Source organism: Gavialis gangeticus, unplaced genomic scaffold (genome assembly GCF_001723915.1).
Source record: "Gavialis gangeticus isolate Ggan-Ray unplaced genomic scaffold, GavGan_comp1, whole genome shotgun sequence".
NCBI lineage: Eukaryota > Metazoa > Chordata > Crocodylia > Gavialidae > Gavialis > Gavialis gangeticus.
This window is the reverse complement of record NW_017729022.1, coordinates 175,006,787-175,033,009: the sequence shown is the minus strand read 5'-3', so window position 1 is coordinate 175,033,009 and position 26,223 is coordinate 175,006,787. Positions and strand designations below refer to the sequence as shown.

The window sequence follows — 26,223 nt, the reverse complement described above, 5'->3', positions numbered from 1 at the left end:
CAGTGCTGTACAACACCTGCTGGAGAAAGACCCTGACTGGCCATCAAGGATCCCCTCCCAGCTTGGATAGTAGCTATCACTCCCATCCTCTCTTCAACCAAGGACTTGTTTCTCTTCCCTACCTGGACTCCAACCCTTTCACCGAGTCTCTTTCTCCTGCTACCATTGTGTGGGAGTGCTTGTGTGAGTGTATGTGGGAACCAAGCTGTACAGTACAGTGTTCATTTAATAAAACTGTTATTTGGACCCCTGAGTTGGGTTTTGCTTTACTACGGGTCTAGCCCTGCTCCAGTCTCTGCTCCTTGCCCCTCTAACTTCTGTCTCATTTCTCCCTCTCCTGCTTCTGGCTCACCACCACCTCCAACATCTGGCCCATGCTTCTGTGGCTCCAGCTGTCCTGAGCTCCTCTCTGCCTGCAAACTGCTGTTGCTTTGCTTTTGCCCCATCTCCACTGCCTTTTCCCCTGATCTCTCCCACTTGCTCTTCAGTTACCAAGCACCCCAAGCACAGGTATCACAGGCACCAACACACACTGTCACCTGAGTCTGTGTTTAACCTGTGTGTATATGGGTACGTATGTATATTGTGTATGATTTCATGCCATTATCAGTACAGTGTGTATGTTCTTGAATTGGCAATAGGTATGCATGTGCCTAGGCTGGTAATTTTTGGATGTGTATGTGCCTGAGTTGGTAGTGTGCGTGCCTGGTGGGGGTGTATGAACCTGGAGTGCGTGTGTGTGTGCGCACCTAATTGATGTTTGTGTGTGTGTGTATGTGCAATTGTACACCATGCCCTCCTGTCTAACAGCGTGATATTGAGATCCTGAGCACTGGCCTGACCCCACAAGGCAACACAGTTCTCTGTGTAGAAGACAAAGAGAAACACCATGGAGAAATACAACAGTTATTCTGTTCAAGCTAATACACTCAAACATTATTTCACCAATGCACCTTCCCTCATTTATGATGTACTGGTTTGGTAGGACATGGGATGAAGCATTCTTAATATACCACAGTATTGAGGGACACAGCAAAGAGCCTTAGTAGCAGTTGTCCTTTCAGTGAATGCTGCACCTAGATGCAACAACAGGAAGTTCCCATTTCCCTTTTCTTCTCGTCATTATGAGAGTTAACCTTTGACCTGCAAGTTGGTAAGTAGTCTCAAAATGGAGACAAAAAAGAATATTCATTCCCCTTTCCCACAGGCACCGACATTTAGCTTCTCTATGCCGTTATTTCTTTCAGCTGATTGTGATGGCCTGGAGCAAAGTTTTTACAATTTCATGTCTAGAAGTCTGACAGCGACTGCAGTAAAACATCACTTCTAAGTAAGTCTGGCCCCCTCCCCCATAAGTCTGTTGGAGCCAACCTGATGATTCTCATTTAACTGCTGAGCACAGCCAATGCTTGGGGCTGAACAAAGCAGAAGACAAGGCCCCTGTTGCATTCCAAATGGAAAGCCAACACAACAGATCACAAGGCATCATGTGTCCATGAAAAGAGCACTGTAAAGTGATGCAAGCTATTTCTTTCTATACCATTTTAGTTGCTGGGTTAGTGGGAATGGGCCTCTTGAAAAGAGTGGTGTTTAAGGAGTTTATATTAACCCCAAGAGGACTAAACCAGCAAGCATCTAGCAACAGAATCCAAAGAAAGAGTCTTCCAAATCATTTATTTCAGTCCAATCTATCAAATGTCAGTGCATGTAAACAAGGTATTTTTCTCAGGTGGCTTTGGAAGAAGGAAGGACTTTACTGTTTTCAGGAGAGGAAAACAGTAAAGGAAGTGAGAAGGCCTGAGAGAAACATGTTTCCTTTATGGTCTCACTGATACAAGATTTCAGAGTGAAAAATGCAGGCTCTGCCTGCGTTTCCAAATCAAGACTACATGCAGTTAGTGAGGAAGAAAGACCATAGGCACCATGCATGGTAAGTCACAAAAGGACATAAATCTACCTTTTTGAATGTAAAATCATTAGAAGTCTCCAGAGTTCTTAACTTTCTTTTGTCATAAATTAAGACACTGATTATAGTCTTGAATGGCAAAAATAAAATTGGGCGATAGCTCTGGGGTCTGACTTATTACTAGCAAGCAAGAGCTGGGAAGGAAACAGCTGTTTTGGCTTTAACTCTCCTGTTTTTTCAGGATTCAGTATACTAGCTGTCAGGAATCAATGAGAAATAAGCAAATACATCTGAGAATAGGGAAAGAAATATGTTGTGCAATAGGCCATATTGGCTGTGAGTTAAAAAAACCAAAAGAAACCAACACAACAAACCCACAAGTAACACAACTCCACTGACTTTCATGGGCTATTGAAATTGTCACTGAGTATTTCCTTGCTGCATTTTCATCTTACTAGAAACATTTTTTCTCTCTTGGGTTCATAACCCTGGACTGTAGATGGATATAGCTCTTGCTTCCAGGACAAATAAATAAACTGAACACTGGACTTCAGATTTTATCCACTGCAAAACGAAACATGATAGCAGTACAGCTACTGCAACATAATGGCTGGTGTCACTTGGCAGGAAACTTATTACTCGACTTGTAAGTTTTAAGAAAGACCTACTTCTGGGTGCCACTCTCATTGGTGGTCTATAGGTGAGAGGACCCATTTCTTCTTGTTGCCTTCAGATCAGCTATTTCCATTTCTGTCCTACAGGCAACCCACACATGAAAGCAAGTAATGTGCTGCACGTATCTTTTTCTCTCCCTGTCAACTTCAGTTTGAACTCTTGCTTTTCTGAGGCTATGGGCAGCATGGGTAAGTCTCTTGGGCAGTGGGTCGGGAATGAGGGGCACTGAGCTGGGACTGGCCATAGAGGTTTACAAACAGGTCCTCGTACAAAGAAGGTTGAGAACCACTGGTTTAGACAATATAGGAGGCAAGGACAAATCTCAGTGTGATGTCATGCCTCCCGGCTGACCACCCACATGAGTGATCAAGATGAGAAGCTGCTCACAGTAAATTCTGAATGCTATAGGCCTGCAGCCCTGTTGTCTCCACCTGAAGGAGATGTTATTGTCAGCTCTGACTTTGCAGATCTGTGACTCCTTCTTTCTTAGTTCTTGTCTAGACTTAGCAGGGTGGGTAGAAACAGCTAGACCAGCAAGACTAGTAGAATTTAAACTAGTTTCCTAAACAGAATAAACTATTCTGGTAAAAGGACTACTTTTCTGGTACACCTGAAATTACATTAAGGTCCCTCCTTGACTAGAAAGTATCAGGAGTGAGAAGACATCACCAACCCCTCTCCCCAGATGACAGGGTTAGGTCAGCAAAACTAATGTGCCAGGCCTAATTATGGGGGAGTGAAATAGTTAATAATATCTACATTTAAATGATCATCACTGGGCTTCTGAGACAGCATATCCTGGAGATGACAACAGGATAGCTTGTACCTCACAGCCATTGCTGGTGGCTCCTGACATTCTGAGATGCCCCTGCTTCAGTAACACCCCTGCTTCTATCACAGACTTGTCTTTGAAACTAAGTAAACTGCAAGACGTGTGGCAGTTACCCATGTCAGTCCGAAGTCAAGTAGAAGGCCAGGTCAATTTGCACCCTACAGACTAACCAAAGTAAATGAGCACTGGTTATTGCCCAGAACCAAGGGACAGGAGATCACAGAATCATAGAAAATGAGGGCCGGAAGGGATCTCAGGAGGTCATCTAGATCATGCCAGCCAAGGCTTTGTCAAGCCAGGCCTAAAAACTTCCAAGGATGGAGCTTCCACCACCTCCCTGGGTAACCTGTTCCAGTGTTTCACCACCCTCCTAGTGAGAGTTTTTCCTAATATCCAACTTTAACCTCCCTTGCTGCAGCTTGAGACCATTGCTCCTTGTTCTGTCATCTGTCACCAATGAGAACAGTCTAGCTCCATCCTCTTTGTAACCACCTTTGGGTAGTTAAAGGCTGCTGTTAAATTCCTTCTCAATCTTCTCTTCTCCAGACTTAATATGAGGAAAAGCTGAGGGAACTGGGCTTAAGTATGCCCCCCAGCCCCTTCACCATTTTTGCTGCCCTCCGCTGGACTCTCTCCAACTTGTCCACATCCTTTCTGTAGTGGGGGGGCCAAAACTAAACTCAGTACTCCAGATGTGGCCTCACCATGGCCAAATAGAGATCTGGACTTGTCATGGCTCTGCCTTGAGCTGCATCACCAAGTCACTCAATACCCATCTCTCCTTTTCCCACTTTACAGGGAAGGGGAAGTTAGTAACTTGGCTATGGGAAAGCTCAGAGGGGCTCAGAAGAACAGTGCCGGACTCCAGAAGAGAATAATCCAAGGTCCGCAAAGCGGACAGCTTTCCTTCTGTCCCGGAAAGCTCCCATAGGTGGCAGCAAGGAAGAGGGTGCTCACCCAAGGGCCACCAGCCACTCACACCTCTGCCTCGGGGCAAAAGAATCATCCCTGTTTGTGCTTGCCTGGGCACCTGCTAATTACTCCCCCTTTCCCCCGCCCCAGCACTGCTTGCAGCCCGTCTGATCCCATAAGCCTGATCCCATTCCCTGGCCGCGTCCCAAGCGCAGGCGCAGCCTGGAGACCGCGGCAGGAAACCGCGGTAGGAAACTGACGGCGGGCGAAGCGAGTCTCGGGCGTGTGGCCCTGGCCCCTTGCAGGGTACGAGCAGCGCTGCGACCCCCGGGCCAGGCCGGCCGACCCCTCCCCTACCCCCGCCACGCGCGGCGCGAGCTGTATTTACCTGGCCCTTGTCAAGCCCCGGAGCCCTCTGCGCTCCTATTGGCTCCACCGCATTCGCTTCGCAAACGCCGGGCTGGGAGCGGCGCGGGCGCCGATAGGTCGGAACCGCTGCCGCTCAGCTCGTGTCCTCGTCCCCCTCCCCCCAGTTCCGCGGCTCCTCCAATCGGAACGAGAGGTGGCCGGGGGGAAGGGCCACCCAATGGGAGCAGGCAGTGGATGGAACGGGTTCCTCCCTCGGCCCTTTGCCCACATGCTGCTGTCAAGGGCGCGCGCTGAGTGAGGCAGCCCCGGATGGCAGGAGCACCGCTTACGCTGCGCAGCTCACTGGTAATGTCGGTGCGGGGGGATGCAGAGGGGGCCGCAGCTGCCCTCTCCCCGTCCATTGCAGGAGCTGCAAGAGGGGTCCTGTGTAGGGAGCCCTTCCAGGCCCTCCTGCAACACAGTGGGTCTCAACATTTTTTGCACCAGGACGCATTTGTAAACATTGATGGCCAACACACACACACACACACACACACACACACACACACACAGTCGCCTGAGTCTGTGTTTAACCTGTGTGTATGTATGTATATTGTGTATGATTTCATGTCATTATCATTAAAGCATGTATGTGCTTGACCCAATGCCCTTCGCTCCCAACCCACTGCCCCCCCGCAGTGTGGAGCAGGGGGTGAGTGTGTGGGACTTGGGGGGGGCGGGGGAGCAAGTAACCCCTTGCAGGCTGGAACTCTGGCAGCCTGCAAGGGGAAATGCAGTTTTCCACATTTTTCTCCTTTAAAGGAGAATCTATTTTTAAAGTTTGTTCACAGCCCTTTCATGTATTTTTGCAACCCACTTTTGGGTTGAGACCCATGGGTTGAGAAATGCTGCTCTAGCACATGGCACTGGGGCTCCCATCAGCAAGACATTTAGGGCTTTGTTACTTGTCACCCATTAGGCAGGCTAAGCAGGGCATGATGCTGGGGCCTGGTGAGAGGTTGAGAACATATGAACTGCTATTGCCTGGGTCAGAGCATAGGACTATGGTGCCTGGTGTCTCTGGGCCAGAGGATGTGTCCCATGGTGGCCCCCAACACCTGACCCTTCTGTACGCAGAAGGAGACCCTGACACATCTTCCTGGAGTGTGCCCGGCTGCAGCCCCTTTCCTGCCTCCTCCATAACCTGCTGAGCTTCTGGCTGCACTTCTCCTCTCACTTTTTTTGTTTCTGCACTCTCCATCTGTGGCCCCACTAAGTCCTACAACCTCCTAATAAACCTCCTGGCCCTAGCCAAGCTGGCAATATACCTAACGAGGAAAGGGGCTCTGACCAGGAGGCCTCTGAGGGACTGTGAGTCTATTTTTCTGTCCCTTGTCCATTCGTGTCTCTGGGCAGTTTCATTGGGCAGTGTCTGCTGGCTCCTTGGACTCATTTGAGGGCCAGCGGGCACTGTCTTGGCATGGTCTGCTCAGTGTCCCACCTTGGTGCACTTGTATTTAACCTATAACCCTCACTCCTCTCCCTGTTTTGTCTTTTAGTTGTCCCAAGCAATCAGGGATATGCCCTTAGTGGTCCCCATCAAGGGGGGCTTGTAGCTCTACTTGGTGGGCTTTGGTCCACATTCCAGAATGGCATACCAGTAGGCCTGTGTCACACCATACAGACAGCGGATGCTGAAAGGGTGAGTGAACTGGGTATGACCAGGGTTTTTTCCACACTGTTCCTCTCACTTTGAAATGCTGATCAGGGTTAATGATAGCTTGAGTTTAGAGTGGTTACGCATTCAAGCTAAAAACCTTCTTTGACTATCCCCCACCTGCACAGCTGTGACTTGGCAGTAGAGGGCCAGTGAACAAGGGCTAGACTAGGAGTCACAGCTGAGAATTGTCCACACAGAACAGGAAGGTGTGGGGATGGGACACTGTATTCTGGGATGCATGAGGGCTGGAATTTGATTGCCTTATGTCTGCAAAGTGGCCACATGTTACTGTACCACAAGCTGGGTAACACAGATCACAGATAAACCTACCGTGGACTGGCATAACGTTTAAGATGACTAAAAGGTGCTTAAAACTAGTTTTCATTTTTTAATGTGTGACAATCAAGTGTTAAGCATTCTATGTGTAGCCTAATATTAATGTGCGATAAAGCCTTTATGCAAGCTTCTGAGCAAGAGTGTCCTCACCTAACAGAGCAGGAAAAACAGAAAATTCCAATCAGTCCACTAAGGACCTCACCTTGCAAATTTAATTTAGGTACAAAATGATCTGCTGCTGTGATAACTGGCACAATTATAAGCCCTAATGTATCTAGACAGAGAGATAAGAGAAAAAAATAATTATGTAAGAGAAAAGGAGGAGCTCAGTCTCTTATTAGTTTAATAAATGCATATTCAGTACAAAGTGTAAAAATGTATCAAGCCAGTGTAAGGTAATAAACTTTGCACTGTTTCAAAATACATGTGTGCAGCCAGACTCAGAACCTCTTATATTCTGACATAATCTATAACTCTATGAAACACTCATCGATAGCATTCTGTAAGAAGGACATGGATTCACCAGTGAAGATCCCTTTGTGAATCTAAAGTATGGAATAAAACAAGCAAAGGAAGTGGGGGAGACCTGAAGGCTTAGGTGGAGCTGGCAGGGACTAGTCAAGGCTGATAGAAGAGCAGTTTTTTCAGGGTTAAATTCTGCCTTTTGTTGAGTCGGTGCTGAATCATAGGAGATGATTAGGGAATGTGATCTGCCTGTTCCTCCTCTGAAAGCTGTGGGTGTTGATCTTTGTGGTTTCCAGACTGCATATGTAGATATGTGGATCAGTGGCTATTGCGCTGACGGAGACATCATGCCTCCAAGTGATGTGATTTCACCATCCTCTGACTACCTCAGATGCTGTAGATAGCAAGTGGTGGTGAAGAAATAACCATAAGCAACTCTACTATAAGAAATATCCATGGGCAAACCTACTGTGGTTTCTAGGATTTTTTTTGCAGAGGTATCACCGCAGTCTTCTTCATTTGGCCAGCCAGACAAGGACATGGCTGTCTGTGTAGCTCTCTTTTTATCCTTACTTTTGTATTTTCTTAATACATTTTTCAGAAAGAGACAATCCATTGAATTGAGAAACAAGAAATAACACAGAGGATAGGGAGGAGAACTGAGAAATAAGGTTTCTTCACTTAAGAGGAAAGATAAAAGTGGAGGAAGAGAGGAAAATTTGCTTTTGATTAATAATTCGTTATAGGGCTTGGCAAACCCATTCATGGATTAATTTCTCTTCAACATTATTTTTCCTTCAGAATTTCATCTGCTGTTTATAACTTGTAGCCATAGATAACTTGTTCCATAGATAACTTTGTGAACAGATGTAGCGCTGTCTTCCTGAATCAGCTGGCAGGCATCTCCATTGTCTCTGCTGTTGCTCATAACATTGTCAAGCAGTAGCTCAGTGAAATAAACACTATGGCAGCTTCACAACAATCTTAAGAAAAGAGGGAAGCTAGCAAGCATTCTGCAAATATTGTTTGCTACTATTACTGCCTGAAGAAAACCTTGAGCAGAGACTCAGATACTAAAGCTAGTTACGGCAGGATCTCTTACCATCCACCCACAAAATCAACTGAAGGGTAGATTAGCAGAAATTTGTCCTCTTCCCTGTAATAGACAGGCTGGACATAGAGGATGGGGTAAGACGATCTTTCATTTTTCCACTAGTAGCTCTTGTGTACATTTTTTAAACCCTCATTCACCATCACAACATTCTCTTCCCCAACCTCCCTTCCTAGCACTGATGGTGACATGGAACATACAGCACATGTAACCCATAATCCTCTTTCACACATGATCCTTGCAATCAGTTTGTACACAAAAAAATATACATGGACAGCTCATTCATCGGTGTCCCACCTGCTAGTGCATTGTTTACTGCTCAGAGAGAGATCTAATCACTGTGGGCAAGTTGATATACTATATAACCTTGATTGTGTTTAGTTTTCACCACAGCATCGAGTCTCTTTGTAAAGACATGTTTCAGAGGATGCAGTGCCTTTTGTTATTTTTGCTGAGCTTTTTTAAAATGACTTAGCCAAGCTGGGTTTTGTGACCAGGGCTTTTCTGATTAATCAAATACTTCATATCCAGCTGCTTTTTACTTGTCTTTATAGAAGGATTAATAATAATTTTGCTTATAGTATGCTTTTACTGTTAGGTTGGGGTTACATGTTTGGGACAGACACAGTTAGGATAACAGTAATAACATTTATAAATTCTGAAGCATTGTACATCTTCAGAGTTGCTACAAGGACAGGTTGGATTGCACTGCTCATGTGCTTATCAGCAGCTGGGCACCCCATCTAAGCCTGCCTAGGATTCTTGCTTTGCTAGCCACATGCATGCCCCTGCCTGTCATGTCTCAGTCCTGCTGTAAGATCAGTGCAAGTAGCTCCTTATCCCTCGATTTACAATGGAGTAACATACAAATTCATGGAGCCCATCAACAGGATTAGGATTGGGGCAGGAGGGGGAAGTTTCCTTTCTAATTTCACCCCCCAAGTCAGTTTCTATGCTGTCTTCTACTAATATCCGGAGCCCTGCCATGTTGCCTGCTTTACTCTCAGTTTTTGGGGGTTTTTTTGGTTTAACCCATTTCTCTCTACCTTATAATGGTGGAAGCACCATCTGCCAGATAAAAACCCTCATTCTTGTCAGCTCTTCCCTGTACACTCTACTTATCTTTCTCAGCTAATTTACCATTTGGCTTCCTTTCTCAGTCATTAGGGGAACCCACACTTCTGGGTTTACCTGTTTTTAAGTAGCTGGCCATGTCTCTGCTTAGAACTGAGCTTTTCATTCTTATTTCCCAAGGTGACTGCTTTTTACAATGTAAGAACTTGGAAGAGATAAGGCAATTTGATTCTTGGAAGTTTAATGCCCCAGTATGAAAAGCTAGCAGCATCAGCATTCAGCTTCAAATATTTAGTAGCAATCTCTTGAGCATTGTCTTGTGTGGGTTAAAGTCATAGAAGAGCAACAAGTTTATCCGAGGGAAGTTAAACAGCTTTCAGTGCAGATGTCCATGCGAGATATTCAGCATAAAGAATGGGGAGCCCTTGGAGCAGACATAATGGCCAACAGCTGAGCAAGCAGCACACATGAAAATGCAGACTCACCTTAGACACTTTCTGACTATGTCAGATTATAGAGTCCCTTAATAAATCCAATTTGGGCAACTTCCAGGGAAAAAAGAAGCTGACCCAGAGAGACCCTTCACAATCTGGTAATGACACAAGAAGCAATCTGAAGGACTAAGAGCCTGAACAAATTAAAGGAACCAGCCCATGACTGGTGAGTAATAACTGACATGTCCCTGAGGTACATGAGATGCAAAAAGTGGATTGGTCTGGATTACCAAACCCAGTTATTCAAAATCCTGGCTCACCCTCCTCTTCCTCCAGCATCACAACATTTTTAAATAGCCATGGTTTAAATAATGGTGTTAGCTTCTTTTCATTTGCCTTCTGTTTTTTGAGCCTCTGGGGTCAAATCAGAGATTTTTCCCTACAGATGTCACAAAACACTTTAAAAAAAATGGAAGCTGCAATTCCCATGTGCTTACACTGCTTCAGGAGTTGCAGTGTCACACGTTCACTTCAACCATGGGGCATCTCACAAAGCAAGCCTTCTTTCACTTTACAGTGGGCAACTGATAGCCAACTTTAGATGATCACCTGTGCTTTAAATGCTGTAGTATGAAACAATAGCCTTCAACTGGCTCAGCAGGAGGGTGTAGTCAGTAGGTAGGAAGGTGATCCTTCCTCCCCTGTCCTAGCTTCAACCAAACCTGACTCCTACAGAAATGAACTTTTTACCTGAGCCCTGATTGGCTTCCACCAGCTCCCAGTCCTTCTATGTTAGAGGAACAATTCCTATTGGAACTGCCAGCAGCTGATCATGGAGGCCTTTAAAAAGGTCTAAATTCTCTACTATTCCCCCTTTTAAAAATGCCTGCTTTTAGTGGGGTGCAGCACTGCAGTTGGGTTTCCATCAGGGGCATCAGTTACCTTGTACAACCCATCACAGGGTTTTAAGGGAGAGGTGGTTAGCCATGTGAGTATGCAGTCAGGTGGAAGGCAAGGCATGGTAGCACCTCAGAGACTAATTTGTTCAGAAAGGCATAAACTTAACCCCAGTTCATCAGCTGGGTTTTAAGAAAAATATCAAATGCTATGAGATTCACAGTACAAGAGGTGGCAAGATGGACACTGGAACCATAGTCAAATATATTTGACTTGTTTCCTTCTGACAAAACATCTCAGCTGAATATATCTAATTTCCAAAAAAAAAAAAGTCTGTTGGAGCTATGTTTCTGCTCTGCAAGTGAAGAATACTAAAGTAAGGTAGTCTGTCAACCCCTTTTCCTGAGAGGACCTTCAACCTGGGAGTCCCTTTACATCCTTCTCAGTACATCGTGTGAGAAGCATCTGGCCTTACAGGATACTAAAGGATTTCTTTCTACAAACTGCCCAGTGTATAATAGCTGGGCAAGAAAAAAGATATTGTGTACTCCTTCGTTTCTTTTAAAGAAATGCTGGCACAATCATTTCCTTAAAGTACTTTTCATAAATAATGTAAGGAGAAATGGCTCTTAAGATCATTTGACAAATGACATCCCAGCTTTCAGCTTCAGAAGATTGTATTCTCTCTCTGGAAGCTATTGGCAGCAGGCTGACTGCTGTTCAAAATGTATAGGGGGCCAGGGCTTTCTTTGGAGTTGCCCAGCTAGAATACAGTAAAAATTAGACAACTCTGGACTGTTTTTTTAATAGTGTGGATTTTACCATGTGAGTTCTCAAAAGTTTCTGTTATAAATGGTTATAAAACTCCAAATGTATCCACTGAGTGGTGGTTGTTTAATCTCAGGAGTTTTGTATAATACTCAGAGGCATTATTACTGATAAAAGTAAACACACTGAGATGCTGCATTGGCTCTCAAATGGAAACAGACACAATGCTGTGAATCAGAATATAGCAATATAAGCCTCTTAAGCTTACACAGAAAATATGCAGGCCATGAAATTTCTGGAACATTTACACTGGAATACAGACAGTATTCCTGAAAAGCCTTAGGAGACTGCTCTCTGTAGGTGTGTCTACATGTGCAATTAATACAACTGAATAAACTGCAGAGCAATTTGTGCCACAGTAAACTACTCCCAGGGGCAGCGTCTACATGTGTGCCTAGAACAGCAGCAAATTGAGGCAGGCCAGGGCTGCTCCTGCCCTGCTTTGTCCCCCTGCAGCAGCTGTGGGGAGCTCCAAGCGCAGCAGCCCAGGTGGCAGCCCTGCTTCAGAGAAGGCTACCCAGTGCTTTGGTCCCCAGGCACACACTTCTGTGCCCCAAGCAGTCTACAGCCTGCTGACATAGCGCTCCTGGATGCTGTCCCAGGAGCCTGTGCCCAGCATGCGATGGATGTTCCTCACCCTCCCCACAGCAGTGGTGCTCAGGGCACCGAGTCTGCAAGGCACTTGCTGAACACCTCCTTGTCCAACCCCTTCAGTAGGGTGCCTGGATGGCTGCCCACAAACCTTGGGTCCACAGTGCAATCTCAAGAACACACATACTGCAGACATTTTGCAACAAACCCCAAACTTTATTTCCTTCTACAACACAACAACAGACCCCCTTCTTCCCTCCCTTCCAATAATAGACCTCCCCCCAACCCCAATGCGTACCACCAATAAAGTGCCCTCATCCCTGTGAAACTGTGTGCACTATCTATTTACAGTGTTGGGGGGCAAAATGGGGAGGAGGTGCCTAGGGCACAGACCCTGGACAGAGGCACCCAGCACCCTGACCTCCACCAATACCACCTCAGTTCCAGATGCTGCATTAAGCCTGGTGGGCCAGGTCTTGGCCTGGGGGGGCAGGCCAGGCACTGTCTAGCCAGCTCAGCCCACTCTTCCTCCTCCTCCTCCTCCTCCTTGAGGTTGGGGCCAGCAGGACCTGCGTGGGGAGCCAGCCCCACCGTGGACTGCTCCTGCTCAGGGACCCACATAGAGTTGGGACAAGCAGCAGACAGTGGGTAAAGACAGGGTCTGAGTACCAGGTGGCCAGGATCTGGAGCAGGAGCTGAGGGTCCTGCCTGCTGCAGGTGGTGCTGCACATGCTGCCATGCCCACTGTGGAACCTGAGGCAGGCCTGCAGGCAGCTGCCAGAGGCCAGCTGGGGCCTGGATGCCAGCTGTGGCAACAGACACCACCAGGGCCAGCAGTGAATCAATGACATGCCAGTTCTCGCTGGCGCCACTGCCTGGTGCACTGGGGCAACCACCAGCCTCTGCAGGAGGGTTTGGTAGACCATGCAGTCCTCAGTCCAACCGCTCTGAGGCCGGCCACATCCCATGGTACTTGCAGTGCCAGGTCTGGCTGTTCTCAAGCTGCTTCTGGGAGACAGTGATTAATCAATTGAGAAGAGCTGTCTGATCCTGACTCTGGTGCTGAAAGAGCCAGCACATGCAGAGTACATCTACAGAGGCTGGAGCCAGCATTGGGCCCCATCACTGGTAGCGATAGATGGTTCTCTGCTACATCTAACAACTGGTTCTGCAGAGCAAGGACAGAGGCTCATTGTGACAGTTTGCAACATTTTAGAGATAACGTGCACTGTACTGAGAGGCTGTGCACTGCTCACCCTCAGTTTGGGGATCATGTGCTCACAGGTGCCCAGGGACCACGAAAAGTTGCCCAGGTGGTCCCTTCCATGGGTGGCTGCTGGACAAGGCTTCCCTCCCTCCTTCCACAGCAGGGGCAGGTGGGCCACTTGCCACAGGCAGCCAGCCTTCCCTGTACCCCACCCAATCTGAGCCATGCCTTGCACCTCCCAGCAGTTGCCATCGTGGCTCCACAGCAAATCCCCCTTTTCTTTTCCCTACAGGTCAAGCACTTTGCTCCTGTGCCACTGGGTCTGCAACACCTGGGTTCTTGGGGTCAGGGGCTCAGCTGGCTGGGACATGGACCTGGTGATGCTCTTCCACACTGTCAGTGGGCTTCTCTGGAGAGGCACTCCAAGCCAGGGCCCATGCCACACATGGGCTGTGGCCCAAGCATGTCCCTGGTCAGAATCACCCAGGCATGCTGCAATCAGCTGCTTGAGCACTCCGAGGGGTGCCCAACCTACTATGCCCTGCTGCTGCTGATTGTCATAGGGCCTCGGGCGCAGCTGAGAACCTAGCATGGGGCCCTGAGCTTTGATGGTGCCCCAGGCAATCCTGCACTTCCCTGCAACATGCACCACTGCCTGGAGTGGTATCTCTGCTGATGCTTTGAGTGCCTGACCCCCTCAGCCAAGGAGGAGATTGCCACTGCCATTGATTGACAAACTTCTTCACATGTGACAGGCCCCTGGCTGCCTAGCTGGGAGCTCGCTGGGTGCTCAGTAAAGTCCTGAACTGCCTCCTGTCTTCCTGTGTGCATGTTGTGGAGTGAAACTCTGATGGATGTGGGGAGGAGATCTTGGCCAGCCAGGGCAGGCAAGGGAGTAGCCACCTCCATGCCCTGGAAAGGACCTCCTACCTCCCCATGTAAAGCCCCTGACTCCAGATGCAGAGCCTGGTGGGAAGGTGAACTGGTGTGGGCATGAGTGGTTCTGGCACCCCCACCTCCCCAGCCCTCCTTCCTGTGTGGGGCTGCGGTGAAGGGGGTGTGGCAATTGCTCCTGTCAGTTGGATGCTGTCCCTGGCCATGGAGATGATGTCCAGCTGGGTGATGCATCCCAGGGCAGTGAGTTGCAGTGCATGGCTGGCTGGGCAGTGGCCTCCTTTGCTGATGAGCCGGAGCTGGCATCTGCAGGGGAGATCCCCACCCTGTCCACCTCACTGGTGGACCATTGCTGCAGTAGCTGGGGCAGGTGGTGGCCTGGGCTGTCCAAGCTGCTGGGTGAGACCAAGAGCAGGGACCACACTGGGACCTGGCTCAGGAGCCCAAAGGTGCCCTCTCCTGGAGAGTCCTCCTGGCCCACGGCTCCTGGCTTGAGCTCCTGCAGACCCCGTGCTGCTGAACACATTCAGGGACTTGCCAGGGTCCATGGGGGCCAGGATCCTCTACAGCTCCTAGACGAAGGGCATGGTTCTGGGGGTGACCCCAGACTGTCTGTTGTGGCCGTGGACATGGACCCACAGTGCCCTCATGGCCTTGACCCTCATCCAGCACTGGTAGCTTCTCCTCCGATATCTGCACTCCTGTATCTGCTGGGCCATCTCATCATAGACCTGGATGCTGGCCCATGTGGCATGGGAAAAGTGTCTCTGCACCTACACATCCCCCCAAATGGCAGTCAGCTTCATGGGTCCAGTTTGGCCCCCATCCCTGGGTGGCAGCAGATGCAGGGCTCAACATGGCGGAAGCTGGCAGCAGGCTTGGGGGGGCCAGGTGTGGGCACTAGGTGGCAGTGTTAGGTGGCAGCTGGTAGTGGTGGCCTGGGGCAGTGCCTGGGGGCAGTACCTGTGGTGGCACAGTAGGGGGTGCTACTATGCAGAGCCACCCACCTCACTGTGCCAGGCTCAAAACCTTGCTTCAGGAATCTTCCTGGGGAAATTTATGGCTGGCTGTAGGCTTCCCCGTGGAGACTCCTGAAGCATGGTTTTGAGCCTGGCACAGTGATGTACACATCTGAATTACTTCGTTCTAATCTACTAGCTAGTTTTCTGGTCTTTACTTACAGAGCATCTTCAGGAAGCAGCCTGAGGTCTTTGCCTGATCGTTTCCAAAATGAAGCCAGAGGAAGAGAAAGAGTTCCCTTGGGGAGACTCCCAAAACGTGGTTTTGGGCACGGCACAGTGAGGTAGGTGGCTCTTCTTAACAGTGCCCCCTACTCTGCCACCACAGTACCACCATGGCAGGGAGCATGGGAGTCAGCCCTGGGCTCCAGCTGGTGGTGGACATGTGGCCTAGGCTCCAGGGGACAGCCCTGGTCTGGCAGGAGGCATGGGGGTCAACTATGGGCTCCAGGTGGATCCGTTGTGTGGTGGAGAGCTGGCTGTGCAATGAAGCTCCTGCTCCCTGCTGTCTGGGCTGACCAGATGCAATTTACACCCAGGTCAGCACCTACATATGTGTTGCTGCACAGTAAAAAACTCCACAGTGGGATAATACTTGTATTTACAAGTACTACCTTGCTGCAGAGTTAGTTTACTGCGGCGTAATAGGGCTGCACGTTTAGACATGCGACTTTATTGTGGAGCTGATTCGTCTACTTTGCAGTAAACATCTTATGTAGATGTCCCCAGTAAGTCCATTTATAGCTTCTAACAAAGTAGGCTGTAGCTTATGAAAGCTTATGCCAGTCTGAGCAAGCTAGTCTCTAAGGGACAAGTCTGCTCTTACTTCTGCCTAATGTAAAGTAGGCAATGTGGCTTGATCCTGGTGCACTTGCCTGGGTGCAACCAGCATGGGTTTCAATCCCAGTGCACTGGACTGGACAGAGGTGATGTAGGGTCTGATCCCAACATGCTAGGTTGGGCAGAGGCTATAGTGTTTGCCCTTGGCCACTAGGTTCATGGGATGGGGTACTTACTCAGACCTCCATGCCCCTGGGGTTCTGTCCTCAACAGCAGAAACCGGTGGGATGATGAACAGCTTTATTTTTATTAGGAACAGGATTCAGCAACACACACACTTACAGCTTGCGAGAAGAACAACAACAACACACCACCAACAAATTACACCAACTGGGCATCAGGGGGAAAGACTGGAACATGCCACTGCAGGCCCCTTACAGGTCCATTCCATATACCACATCCCCCTTCTTCACTCTGGGAGCTCCCTCTTAAGTAGTTGAATGTTCATCAGTAGCTACTTTAACTTGGAACATTTTGGGATCTTGGAGCCAGAGGTTGCTAGAACTTGGCTCACTGATGGGATCTTTACCGCTATCCCCTTACAGGTACATTCCATATAACACAGAGGTGACACAGAATCAACTGGGGTACTGTAGGGACTGGCAAAGGGGTGTGGGACCCAATCCAGGTGTTCAGGAATGGGCAAAGCAGTGCAGGGCCTGATCCTGCTGAAGCAGTGTGGGACCCGATCCAGCTGGAAAGGTCAAAAGATAGAGCACCAGAGTAGTGCAGAGGGGCAGGTAGAATGGCAATTTAATTGGATTGGAACAGTCAGAAATTGATCACACCTAGGCTGCAATCCTCCATCTGGGTCCACACAGGCAGATCCCTGCAGCTATATGGAGACTCATTGACTTAACTGGGGCTCTGCACAGGCAGAAGTGGCTGCCAGCACGTATTCAAGAGCTGGATCCAGGCTGCACTAAGCCTGGGGTGGGTGTGTGCACAGCTAGAGCAGTAAATTCCAGCCAGCTCAGAGGGAAGGCCCAGCTACTACAGAGGCCAACAATAATTCACACCAGCTCATTGAGCTAGTGGCTCCAATGCCAGAAAGCATTTTAGAATGAGTAAATATTATTAAGTCCTAAACACACCCAACATATGCAAACCTCACATAAAACCCAGGAGTTAAAACCATCCCAGTAGTAGCAGTATACTTAACCCAGCAGTACAAATGTTAAGATCCAACATTTCATCTGTCTTAAAATGGGTGTGACTTGGTGTGGAACATTATCCACATTTTAAATAGGTTTCAATTCAGTCTCTGCTTTGCTGTGTTCAAGGTGTACCCTCTCTGCTGGTCTCTTCCTTCTAAAATGCAAACCAAAAAAAGCCACAAGCCACAGTTCTGGTATGAGAATGTCAGTGTCACCAGTTCTCATGATTTTATCAGGACTCTCCTGATATTTGCTCTTTTCCTTCACACCTCAGCTCCAGGAGAAGAGTGATTACAAAAGAATCTCTGATATTGTCAGCCAACCCTTCTGCCAAGTGCTATTGGCAACAAAAAGAACTAGGTTTAGTTACCTGGGAATTCCCTCGGAAAATATAGACAATGGCTTGAGCCCCTAGCCAAAAACAAGGGAAACAAAACTATCTGCTCTGGTGCCCTGGTGAGCAGTAAGTCTCCATTTGCAAGCACTTAGGCTAGAGATAGACATCACCAGATGAAGCAGATCAGCTATGCTGGGATTTGTCCTGGCACAGTTAATGCATGTTGTCCCACCTGTTGATCTTGCAGGACAACAGACAGTGTGTTCTCCCAGGGCTTGAGGGGCTAAGTCCTGTATGCCCTGGGGGAACTGCCATGTAGGATCAGGGTCTATAAGGCCTGGGACCATCTGCCTGGCTCTCCCTACTTACAGAGAAGTGCTGTGGGGAATATCCTTTTGGAGATAATAGCAATTCTTGGAGGAAATAACTACATCAATAAAAGAACCCTGTCAAAGAACTGAAGTGCAGACAAGGCCTGACTTGTTAAGTCATTTCCCCTGGCCACCAACAGATGTTGGCAGAGAGCTCCTTTCCTTACTGTACCCATCTGCAGAGGTCTCAGCAGCTCTGAGTCTCTTTTCTCCCCAAGCACCAACAGGTGTCAGTAGCTAGTTCCCAGCAGTCTGGAACAGATATCAGCTGCATTTCTCGGCAGTAGGCTGGAATGGCCCCGCTTGGGTTCAAAGCAGGTGGCACTAAGAGCCAGCTACCAGCACTGCCACTGCCCCTGTGGTATGGGAAAGCTTCCTGTGATGCAGCTGCCCAGCCATGGCATAGTGCAGTGTAGCATGGGTCAAACCCCCACACCTCTGAATGCCACCAAAGCCCCCCACCTCTGGGTTGGAGCCAATGGCTCTGTGGCCCAGATCTGGCCCACAGGCTGTAGGTTGCCAACACTTGGTCTGGAATTTCAAACTATGGGATTTACAATTCAAATTAAGTTATTTTCTAGCCTTAGAGCTCATGGAAAAGGGTTTGGGTAGCAGTGCAATGCTATCACCTCAAGAACCAGAAAGAGAAGCAAAAAATAACCTACAATGTACTTTAAAAAAATAATCTCATGGTTTTTCAGCCAGATTCTTGATTTTAGGGCCCTGACTCACGAATTTTAAGTTCTGGAAACAGCCAGTCCTGGACCATGGAAACAGGGCATCCTCTTGAGCTTCTCCTAGTAGCAGAGGACTGCTTCAATGTTGCCCTTACACCCATTGGTCTGTGACAGCAGTACTGCTGTCACAGGAGCCAGGAGAGCCCCTAGGCACTGGTTCTGCTCTCAGGGGAGCTTTGAATATAAGAGAAGGCAGGAAACAAGTGGAAATGTGGCCAGGGCAATAGAAGTTACTGCATGAGCTAGGGCAACCCTTAGACTACAGTCAAGAAAGCCCCTGGAAGCCCCAACATTTGAGAGATGCAGCTGCCTACCTTCTACCTGGCTCTTGGTTCTGCAACATGTGGCTCTTGGTTCTGCAGCCAGATTTTGCCTTCCAAGCACCAGAGGGAATAGGCCTGCCAATTCAGCATGGCAGTTCGGGGTGGACAAGTGCCACCTGTGTACTTAAACACTTCCACGGGGACCGTAGTCTCTCCAGGTTGGAAAGGGCAGTGTCAGGTTCTCCATTAGCTTTCCATATCCTTTCTGTATGTGGGGTCTCCAGCTACGTGCACTGCAGCAGATCATCTGCAGTAACAGTGCTGCAGTGAGAGGATCCCAGGGACAGCAGGTGACTGAGCAATTTCTGAAGCCCAGCTCCTGTACGTACAGTGCTGTCCAGTGGATTCAGTGAGGAGGAGGCAGCAGGCTGCAGTGTAGAGACACAAATGATTCACCCCAGATGCTTTCTAATCTCTGGTCTTAGAGGCAGAGCCCCTGCCTCTTCCCGGTGGGATGGGGTGCAAACACCACTTCCCCAACAAAATTCACCCTACTACTATTCCTTTGGGCAAGCTATTCTTGCACAGTCATAGCTGGAGGGGTACTAAATGGAGGGCAGGGTAACTTATTGGGACACTCAAATCATGTCTTCCCTTGCTTTGGAATGTTTTGAGGTTTAAACATAAATAAATACCATAATAGTGTAGACAGCTCTTAGACACCAGCATCATAGGAGTGGATTGGAAAAGCTGTTACAGGGATTTGATAATGAACTAACACATCCATGAACTGATAATAATCATTCTTAGCACTTACATCTGTTCCCTGCATCAGAAGATCTCTAGATGTTTTGGAAAGACAGATAAGCCTTGTTATCTCTTATTTGTAGATCCAAAAACTGCAGCCCAGACAGGCTAAGTGATGTACTATTGGTAAGGCTAGCACAGGAAAGTACAATCTCCACTGTATCCTCTGAGCAGCTGCTCTCCTCTCCTGGTTTTCTGGGTGCAACTATCCAATACCATCCAGTACTCATCCAGTACTTACAGAGGGTTATCTGCAGAATCCAGTCAAGCTATTGCTCATGAACTGAATTCTCTTAAATCAGTGGGGGCCAACCTTTCTGGCAGGCATGCTACAAATTACCTCCTCATCCTCCCTAAATGCCACTCTGGTCCCTTTCTGTTCCCTGGCCTGTACTCCTTGTTCAAGCTGCGGTTCTGCTTCTGCTTCCTGCTCTGTGCTCCCTGCCTGATCTGATGCTCTGATTTCTGTTTCTTGCCCTATCTGACCCCTCTCCAACCTGCTGTGTGCTACACACAAAGGCTGCCTGTACTACTCATAGCTCCCATGCCACAGGTTGACCACCTTTGTCTTAAATGATTCAGCTTCATCTAATAGACTGCAAACTCTGCATTGTACCCATTGCAGAAGTGTTTAAGAGAGCCATCAAGGATCTACAAGAAGTACCCTGTGCTCCTGCATGAAGTTGATTGCCGTACAGGGAGGTGCCTTCATGTTTAATCATCTGAGGTAGAGGATACTTTTCATAGCTCTCTTTGATACTTTAAAGTGAACAAGTGTCTCTCACCCACAACAAAGAAGGGATAGCCTTAAAATTATGTATGCACCTTGTAGACTTGGTTTTACTTCCTTTAGGACTACTTTAGAAATGTATGTCCTTTAATGCAAAGCCAACAGCAACACTTTCTGCAAGTGCCTGAAGATTTTAATCATTTAAACCATTATGAGCTGAGTGGCCTGTATCTGAATGTTGCCAAAAATCAACTGACCCCTTAAGAGGTCAATGTACAAGCCTGGAAAATCAGCATCAGCTCTCAGAAGCTTTTGTCTTCTTTGTGGCCTTGTAGATTTAGGGACAAATCTTGTTCACTTTACTCCCAGTGAAGTTGACAGAACTGTTTACATGAGTTAGGGGAGTAGAACTTAGGGCCCAACCTACTTGTACTGAAGTCAATGGCAAAATTCTTGGTGACTTCAATGGGCACAGCTTACAGGAAAGTACAAGTTTAAAACGCTCCTTCTTAAAATACACCTGATAGAATAGCCGCATGGATGCTCTCTCTGCTTATAAAAATAGCATGGAAGAGCTACAGTATGGACTGTAAAGTATATGTTAACATTCTTAATCAATATTTCCCCAACATTCCTGGGAGTCACATAACAGAGATACTTAGGACACACACTAGAGGGCAGAGGCCTTCTGTGCATGGATTCCTGTTCCGTTTGAAGTTTTATACATGTTACTGCTTTGCAGTCTGACACACTTCACAACTGTCTTTGAGATGCTCTTTTTAACCAAATGGATGTGACACATTCATTATCTGCTCCTGTCACTTTGCATGGGGAGTTTATCTGTAAAATGCTTCTGGTTGCAAAATTCCTGACAACTTTTGAAACTTATGTTTCAAAATAATGTTTTCTAGATTCTGATGTGCTCTTCAGATGTCTCTAATTCAGCACAGCTTATCTTTTCTTGCATTGCTGAATCAGGCCATGGGTCCCATTGGCACAGCTGAGCCAATGTAGTAATGGTAAGAAACTTGAGCTAGTGTAGACAACTCATAGGTTTTTTGTCTTCCGGGGACAGAGTCGGGCTTTTTGTCACTTATGGGCTATGGACACACATTTCACATAAACCAGTTTAAGTGATCAGAAGCCGGTTTAAACCTGTAACAGAACAGATGATCAGTGCATATAAACTAGTTTGAAAATGGCTGAAACTGGTTTAAGATAAACCTGATTGAATGTAGTATCAGACTTAATTGATTTGGATCAAACAGGTTCATGCAATGTCTGTCCCAGACCCCTTGCTGGCTTAAGTTAAACCAGCATCCTGACATACTCTCTGGGCTGTGAGGGACTTTCTGCTTCACAGCAGAGCTGGCCCCTCCCCTCTGCTCCCTGGCTGCAGCTCGGGCAGGGACTGCAGGTATCTGCCTGTCTTCTCTCTGCTGAACAGGGATTATTTCCCCTTCCCTTCTGCTTTACAAACACATCTCAGCATTAGCTAGCAGACCATATGCTGGCTACAGTCTGTACTGTGGGAGACAGGACAAAGGCAGACAGGCTTTTTGGAGCTAATCAGTAGGGCTGTGTGAAACAGCATCGTTCTGCTTTGACTTCTGTTTCAATGGAACAGTGTTTTGTTTCGAGTTTCATTTCATTTTGAAAGCACTGTTTTGTTTCATTTAGTCAAAACTCTTTCGCAATTTCAATGCTGTTTTGATGTTTCGCCCATAGACTATAATGGGAAAGCATAAAACTGCCTATAACATTGTCATTTCATGCCTGATTCTTATTAAACTTGCCAGGATGGTAGCCCCTTATGAGACCACAAAGCCTGCCAAATTTCAAGGAGATAGGTGCAGAGGTTTCTGGGAAATTGCACCTCAAGGTGTTGACAAGCAAAACTCTTGTCACTTGCCAGCAGCGGCAGCCTCCTGTCATCCAGCATGCAGATCCAGGGGCCCGCACCCCCGGGAGGGCTGCAGGGCTGTGCCAGACTCCTACTGTGTGTGCGGACCCCTGATCTGCCTGCTGGATGACAGGAGGCTGCTGATGATGCCTGGGACCAGCGGCGCAGCCTGCACCAGCACTGGGAAGATTGGTGCTGCCACTGGCCCCAGGTGGCAGAACCAGCCTCCTGTCATCTGGCAGGCAGATCAGGGGTCTGTACTCCTGGGAGGAGTCCAGCAGAGCCCCTGCAGCCCTCCCAGGGATGCAGGCAGGTCCCCAATCTTCCTGCCAGATTACAGGAGGCTGCTGCTGCTGGCCAGTCTTCTCAGCGCTGGGTGTGGGCTGAGCCCGGTGCCGGTCCCAGCCAGGAACAGCAGCCTTCTGTGATCTGGCAGGCAGATCGGGGGCCTGTCCGTACCCGTGGGAGGACTGCAAGGCTCTGCCGGACTCCTCCTGGGGGGTGCGGGCCCCCGATCTGCTTGCTGGATCACAGGAGGATGCTCCTGCCACCTGGGGCCAGCAGCAGCACCAATCTTCCTGGCACTGGGTGCAGGCTGTGCCCAGCACTGGTCCCAGGCAGCAGGAGCAGCCTCCTGTCATCTAGCAGGCAGGTCAGGGGCTCATACCTCCGGGGTTGCGGGTGGGCCCCCGATCTGCCTGCTGGATGACAGGAGGCTGCTGCTGCTGGCTGGGACCGGCGCTGAGCACAGCCTGCACCCAGGGCTGGGAAGTCTGGTGCTGCTGCTGGCCCCAGCCAGCAGCAACAGCATGTTGTCATCCGTCATGAAGATCCGGGGGTCCTTACCCTCAGGAGAGCTGGCAGATATGCCAGAATCCTCCCGGGGGAACGGCCCCCGGATCTGCACTGGATGACAGGAGGCTGCTGCTGCCAACTGGGACCAGCGCTGAAGCCAAGTAAGCCCGGCTTCGAAATTCAGAATGTTTCAAAACTTTCAAAACGTTTCCAGTGCCCTTGTTTCATTTCAAAGCTGTTGTGAAGGCTTTTGTTTCATTTCGATTTCACTGTTTCGAGCTTCAAACACATCAAAACACCTTCAAAACAAAGCACCTGGCAAAATTTCACACAGCCCTACTAATCAACAGGTAGCTGGTAATGTCTTTCCTTGGAAAAGCTGTTTAAGAAGAGCTCGAACTAATGGAGAGAGGCTTTGTTTTCTTAATAGGTTGATAAACAGTGAGTTAAATGTGATAAACATTCCCTGCTGAGCTGCTCAGAGTGGGGGGAGCATCAGAGCATCCTGCTGGTGCTTGGCCATGTCCCCCTCAGCTTAGCCCTACGGACAGGAAGAAGGGAAGGCTGCTCTAGCACCTCCTGGCTTCTTGCCTGAGCCACTTCAGGCATGTGCCTGCATTTTTTCAGTCCAGAAGGGATGTCTGTACAGTTACAAACCAGTTTAGCCTAGCTGGATTAGACTAACGTGGAAAGATTGAATCAATTTAGGCTCAGGCTTTTTGAATGTCTGTCCCTAGCCATGATGTTTTAATCTGGATTTTTATAAGAAACTGGAATTTTAAAATGACATTTGCTGCAAATGTTGAAAATCACCTGTATTATATGAATCAGTTAATTAAATATACTTCTTTTCTCAGGCTTTGCTTATGCACACAGGTTATTACACTTTAACTAAATCAGTTTTTAAACCAGATTAGTTAACCAGGGTCAAATGCCTGTGTTGTTATTCCTTGTTAAAAAGGTTTGTTTTATTTTAAGCCTAAAAAGGTTTCCAATCAATTTATAACTAAAATAAGCCTGGTTTATACTGAAATAAGCATTGTCTTTGATAGCTCAGCTGGTAGAGCATCTATGTAGAGTTATTGTCCTGACTGAGTTATACCTGTTTTAAATCATATTTTTGTTAAATCAGTGCAGCGTTGCACTGTTGATAACAACATTGCATTGTCAGCTTCTGCTAGCGACTGAAATTAAGGCTATATTTTAGGACTTAACCAAGACAATTTCTTTACTGAACAAAAAGGTCCATGTCCTGCGTTAAGTGCAAAACTCCACACAACCTTAATGTGACTACAGTTGCAAACTGTTACCACAACACAAAAATGAAAATAATTAAATAAAACAGCAACCACTAAGGAGCCACTTCTGACATCTCTCACATAACATACTTTCCTTATCATTCTTCCCTATTCAACAAACATGACAATTTCAAGAAAGACAAAATAACTAAGTCCCAACTTCTGTAGTTCTCACAGATAAGTGCAAAGTCTGAAGCTTTACCTGCAAATGACACTGGTCCTTTCACAAGTCCCATCTTACATTTTTTGGTAAGTGCAGTAGGGATGGACTCTTGCCATACTCCTAAAGATCTACACCGGGGTCAGCAACCTTTTAGGAGTGGCGGGACAAAATAACCCAGCTTGATCTGAGACCCTGGTGCTACTGCTGCTTTCTCTGCCACCAAAGTGCCACCAATGTGTTTGCAACCCAGCAACTACATTGTGACTCAGATGCCCCCAATACCAAATCACAGGCATCATGCAGGCTTTGTGGACCAAATGAAATTCTTTGATGTGCCACATACAACCCCAGGGCTGCAAGTCACCAACACCTGATTTATGCCATTTTTTCAGGCAAATCTCCTTAGTGTTATTGTGTCACCAGAGTGTAGGGTTACTGTAGGGTTAATCTTGATATGGACATGAATACCAATTTGCACTTCCATGGTGATTAAACTTTATAAATATAAAAGATGAATTTCACTCCTCTGCAGCTCAGCACAAGACTTATGCACCAGTTAAATCTCAAACAAGGCTAAATTAGATTTGATTAGCACAGAACCTTTGTGCCGGGTCCAGTCTCCCTGCACCCTTGTATAGAAGAAATAAATAGTGAACATTTCATCCCATACTTGGTTGGAGAACTGGACCTGCTTAACTGTAACACACAGTACTTAAGGACAGGGAATGAAGAAGAATATCTTGGTGAACTGAAATTGTTGGGGTGGCTTTTAGCCTGTAAGAATGTAAGGATCTGACACAAGTGAGAGAGAACTAGAGATGAGTGAGTACTGCAAATAGGTAAATTACAAATATGTATTTGAATACAACCTGCGTGGCTACCTCTGTGGTATCCGTTGAATCTTATTTGCTTTTTTTTCCCTAACATCCGCAGGAGCAAACTGGTGTTTACATAAATAATAATAAAAAATGGCCTGAGGGTTAAACAAAAAGAAGAAAAAGCAATCTACCGTGAGGGTGTGTGAGCACAGCACAACATTCATGCAGAGGCCTGGCACTGTAATTAGCACTACAATCGAACATTTTTTTTACATGGGTCTTTTGCACAGCAACTTTGTGGCATATAATTGATAGGGCTGTATGAAGCTTCAGTCCCGAATTTGATTTGGCAGAGATTCAGCCCAATTCGGTGGCCAAATCTCCAAATCCAAATTGAATCAGAGGACCCTTTAATCTCTCTAAATCAAATCAGAATCCTCTGAATTGATTCGTAGAGATTCAGAAAGATTTGGAGATTCGGACATAGACACAGCTTTAAATGTTTTTTCTATGTACCTCTAGGTAGCAGGGGCTTGTGAGTGCTGCAATGCTGGGGTGCATGGAGCATCCCACAAGAGCATGGAGGGCCCCTCCAGCATGCTCCCCGGCAGACCTGGAAGTGGACCAGAAGTACTTCTGGTCTACTTCCACGTTTACTGCCAAGCACATAGAGGGCCCCCTGCACTTCTGTGGGACGCTCCATGCGCCCCAGCATCACAGTGATCATGAACTGTACCCAGTACCTCAAGGTACGT

The 26,223-nt window shown here is 47.6% G+C and overlaps 1 protein-coding gene across 2 annotated transcripts in view; it reads right to left on the bottom strand.

The window, feature by feature from the left end:
* The window catches only part of PSEN2 (presenilin 2), a 29,473-nt gene extending 24,672 nt beyond the window's left edge, over positions 1-4,801 (bottom strand). For both annotated transcript variants that reach the window (XM_019516549.1, XM_019516550.1), the window contains exon 1: positions 4,714-4,801. The gene's annotated coding sequence lies outside the window, so the exon portion shown is untranslated. The remainder of the gene's footprint in view (positions 1-4,713) is intronic.
* Positions 4,802-26,223: the final 21,422 nt, after the last annotated feature.